At 48.4% G+C, this 4,955-nt stretch overlaps 1 long non-coding RNA gene across 1 annotated transcript; it reads right to left on the bottom strand.

Moving 5' to 3' along the window:
• Positions 1–1,598: 1,598 nt before the first annotated feature.
• Positions 1,599–3,186, bottom strand: LOC147362063 (uncharacterized). Its single transcript, XR_015137559.1, has 2 exons — positions 2,959–3,186; positions 1,599–2,042 (listed from the first exon to the last, which is right to left on the bottom strand). It is a non-coding gene; the product is annotated as an uncharacterized LOC147362063 (long non-coding RNA).
• Between the last annotated feature and the right edge of the window lie 1,769 nt (positions 3,187–4,955).

Genomic DNA, 4,955 nt, shown 5'->3' with positions numbered 1-4,955 from the left:
ATATGAAGGGTACGGGGTGCAGGGGGAATGATCCTCTCAAGGCCCCTGGCTGACTGAGCTTGAAACTGAAAATGACAAATCCACAGGAGGAAAGCAGGCATGCTTGGTCGCTTCCATTGTGTCCGATTCTTTGTGACCCTGTGGACTGTAGCCCACCAGACTCCTCTGTCATGGGATTCTCCAGGCAAGAATACTGGAGTGGGTTGCCATGTCCTCCCCCAGGGGATCTTCCCACCCCAGCGATCGAACCCACGTCTCATGTCTCCTGCATTGGCCGGTGGGTTCTTTGCCACCTGGGAAGCCCCAGCGAAAAACACATATGTGTGTTGTAAAGAATCTGCCCGCAGCACAGGAGACCTTTATCCATCCTTGTTGATCACGAAGCAGAGAAATGGGTGGTGGGTGATGAGAAATGGAATATTTGCTGCCATATCCGTAAAAAAGGATGTCACAGTCACCAGCAATTGCAGCCACCATGAATGGTGAGCTGGTGAACCTTGAGGGAAGTCAGGAAGGAAAGGATGCCTGCTATCTGGCAGGCATCAGACTGCAGCCACTCCCTACGGTGAGCCCTGAGGAGACTCAGGATGTGAAAACACAAGATTCTGGCCACAGATAGCTGAGATGCATATCAAAGGAATGATTTCAGTGAGCCCAGACTCATCAGAAAAGTCACTGATGTTGAGAAAGGTTAAAGGCAGGAAGAGAAGGGGGTGACAGAGGATGAGATGATTGGATGGCATCACTGACTCAATGGACATGAGTTTGAGCAAGCTCCAGGAGTTGGTGATGGACAGGGAGGCCTGGCGTGCTGCAGTCCATGGGGTTGCTGAGAGTTGGACACAACTGAGCGACTGAACAACAACACACTCTTGCATCTTTCCGTACATAGGAAAGTGCTTCAATCCTTGAAATGCATGGTTTTCTCTTTTGATTGTCAGACTACCTGCCCTTTGTTGAAAACCTTCTATATAACCTGGATTCCCCCTCCCACTCTGGCCTCCCTGGAATTGTTCTTTCAGGGTCACTTGAGATGCTGCCTCTGAAGCTTGAAGTCCTAAAAATTCCTGCCGAATAAAACAGAACTCTCAACTTGAACATGGTGCATAATTTTTCAATAGACAGTGAGCAGAGCAGAGAAGGGAGGGTAGAAAGAAGGTGGGGGCTTTGTGGGGCAGGCCTGGGGGGCAGGAGGAGAGCAGGGACTCTGCTCCAGAGCCACTGGGACGCTCGGTGCTCCCCGAAGTATGGATGACCCCCACGTTCACACTTGAGTCCCGACACTTCTCTTTTAGAGATCTGCTGTTTTTGCTGCTCTTGAGTCACTCAGTCGTGTCGAGCTCTTTGAGATCCCAAGCTCTTTGGGATTCCCTTGTGGCTCAGACAGTAAAGAATCCGCCTGCAATGCTGGAGACCAGGTTTGATCCCTGGGTTGGGACTATCCCATGGAGGAGGAAATGGCAACCCACTCCAGTATTTTTGTTTGAAGAATCCCATGGACAGAGGAGCCTGGCAGGCTACAGTCCACAAGGTCACTGGGCTGGACACAACTGAAGGGACTTAGCGAACACATACACACACCACACACACACATACACACACAGAAGAATTAGATTTCATTTTTCACTGAAAACAAAACAAAACAAAACTGTGCCAGCTGCAGATTACCCGCTTCAGGTTTCTAGAAGGTTTTGGAAAGGACCAGAAGTAGACGCAGGTGAGGTGTGGTGCTGAGGGCCCAGTCCTCTCTCAGAACAAAGGAGCCCTGGAGTCACACGTCTCTAGGCCCGTTCTAGCAAGTTTGATCTTTCCATTAACCCCTGGGAAACGTAGCCCCTTCCTAATGCCAGTTAATTAACCGATTCCGGTGTGTTACCAAATGGATTCCCGGCCGGCTCTGGTGTGGTCCCGGGTCTGCCACCAGTCTTTGTTCTCACACTGCTCTTCCTGTGGGTTCACATCACTGTGAATCTCAGATGAGCCGCCTAATTAATCTGCAGCGCTCCTTTGGGATGGGGGGGCCTCTGTCCATTATCTTCACTCTGCAGATAGAAACAATTTAGAGGGCTGGGCCGAGGTCACAGGAGAATTAGCAGGAGAGACAGAATGAAATTCCCAGTTCCTAAGCCCCCATCCTCTTATCCTGTTCCCTAGACAACATCGTTTGGTGCTCTTGGTATAAAATTAGTAAATGCAGCGCAAGGCCCTCCCTGCCTGGAGATGAACTAGTTTGTTTGATACACGTGACCCAGTGGCTGCGGGGCTTTAAAGATGCACAGACCAGGCCCTGACTGTGTTTATTGGAGAATCTATCATACAGGATGGTTCTTAGACCTCATCCTGGAAGCTGTCCCCACAAAAACAGTCACACACACGAGCCACCTAACATCTGGGCTCAGAGGTTCTAGGTCCATGAGGATGTGTGGTCCCTCAGGCATTTTCTTGCAAATTAAAGAAGAAAGAAAGTCGAAAATATTAGTCGCTCATTCATGTCCAGCTCTCTGCAACTCCATGGAGTGTAGCCCATCAGGCTCCTTTGCCCATGGGATTCGCCAGGCAAGAATACTAGAGTGTATTGCCATTCCTTTTTCCAGGGGATCTTCCCAACCCAGGAATCGAACCCGGGTAGTTTGCATTGCAGGCAGATTCTTTACTGTCTGAGCCACCAGGGAAGCCTCAGTGCAAACACAATGTGGGTGAAATATTATGAACTCTGTGTGACCTGTGGTGACTGCAAAAGATTACCTGTGCGTGTGTGTGTGTGGGGGGGGGGGGTCTTTGTTCTGCAGCTTTGCTTGACCACCGAGAGTGGTTAATGGCAATCTTATGGTGAGAGACATCTTTTCCCAACACAGCAGGAAGTGTCTCACTAGCTTTGTATGGCTGAAGCACAGGCTTCTGATTTTTTTCAGAACTAGATGTCTGGCAGGAAAGGGTATAAACCCAAGCTGTACTTACTCAATTCAGCAAACGCACTCAAAAACACCATCTCAGGACCAGTCGGGGACTGTGAACGGACTCACAAGCAGGCAGGGCTCCCAGGCAGACTGTCGGATGACCTTCCCCTGCGTTTATTTGGAGAATCAGAATGGCAACCCTGATCCCCTGATTTCCTCCAGATCAACAGTCCAAGAACACTCTGAGCATGTCAGAGAAGTTTATCTTAGTTTTGATATTCAGTTGACTCCAAAGGCTAGATGCCCACCCCCTCTGTTAACAAGTAAACAAGTTCTTAAGCGGATCCTGGGAACTAAGTAATGAGTGATTAGTGGCATTCCATAAAGTCACTAGAATGGAATCCCAGGGTGGACCCCAGATGAGGGGAGAGTCTTGGATAATGCAAACACATTCTTGGGATTCCAGGTTTCAGCTGGGATTCTAAGTGGCCATGGAGCTTGCTGAGCTGAGATGCTGACCAGACTCCTAGCAGGGCATATCTGACCCTATGAGCTGTTATCCAGCAGGTCAGCCTGGGCAGGATCGCTGGAACCATTCTGATATCAGTTGTGCCTGCTTTGAGAATGAACGCCATCTTCATACATAGGTCGTACAATCTATACTTTTAGGCTTACTATCAACATGCAGCCCTGAAAAACTCTACAATTGTTATTAATGCATTTGAGTTGATTTTCAAGGAAACGGGCCTTCTTTCCATTTGGAAAATTGCAGCCAATAAAAGGCATTCCATTTATCATGCACTTAACTTCTGAGACGTAACAAATAGTCCTCCTGATAATTATCAAAGCTGAATGTTCATGGGAGAAACACTCTGTCCATAAATCTAAAAAATTGCTTATCCTTATAACTGGAGCATGTCTCAAAATTTGGAAATCATTACGAGTGTTTGTTGACTAGTTAAAGCTGACACATGGTAAACAGAAATGTCGTTTATTTCATTAGAACTGAAAAAGCCCACTCCTTCCCCTCCTCCAAAGTCTGATGTTCTCTTTTGATGAATTGGTCGATTATTTCCAACAATATCATTGCACAAATAGACATTAACTTGAATGATGGTGGCATGTCACTTCCCTGGAATTGCATTCAGAAGGCCTGCCTCTGACAGCTCACGTAGTCTTGTCTTCAGGCCTGTTTTTATGCAGCAGGAAAATAGGCTTTCTCAATGGATCACTTCATCACAGGTGTCTTACCTACCTGAGAGACAGCCTCCTGTCAAGACTGGCAGACTTTCTCATGCATAAACGACCCCGCACTCCACTGGGAGCTGAGGACATGATCAATTAGCTGAAAAGAGTTCATTTGTTTTGTGTGTCAAACCCAAGCAGAAGCCCCGAGGTCTAAGTTTTGCAAGAGACTGTGCTTTTTTGACATGTGAAAGAAAAACAAGAAAAGAAGAGAGAGACAGAGACAAGAAAGTCAATGGTGTTTCCGAAGGAGCGCCTCACGGGGATTGAGCTCTGAGAACATCAAAGCCAGTCCACTGTTGTTCGTGTAAGGAAAGAGGTGCCTAGTGGTGACGCTGGTTGGCAAGTTTATGGAGCAAAAACGCCGTCTGACAGACCCTGATGCTACCTGTTGCTGCTGGAAAAGGCATCCACGCACCCTAGCTAACCTCAGAGGGTGGCCTTCCCCAGATAAAGTCACTGTGCTCAGGGGCTTACCCTTGGCTTTGAACTCCCGGGAAAGCAGATCTGTCCGTCATCCCATGATGGTCTGGATTCAGGGGAACCGATGTAAATGTCAAAACAGTAATGCACAGTGGGAGATGTGAGTGCGTAGAGGGAAATATCACGCCCTCCCTTCCTGGTGCCCCTCTAGGACAGGAGGCACCCTGGCAGTGACCACGGCAATGAAGTGAATCTCCAAGTGGCCAGGTTAGTGTAGAAAGGGCCGGGAAGAGAATGGGGTCCAGGCCCGACATCTGGCCACCCTGATTTGACCACCGAGGTCACTGCTTTACTACGGAGCTGAAGACTGATCACCATCCCTGTCTCTTT

Source organism: Bos grunniens, chromosome 12 (genome assembly GCF_055505025.1).
Source record: "Bos grunniens cultivar Pamir isolate PY7600 chromosome 12, Bosgru_T2T1.0, whole genome shotgun sequence".
Classification (NCBI taxonomy): domain Eukaryota; kingdom Metazoa; phylum Chordata; class Mammalia; order Artiodactyla; family Bovidae; genus Bos; species Bos grunniens.
Note: the sequence above shows the minus strand (reverse complement) of the source record. Positions and strands in the feature narration are given on the sequence as shown.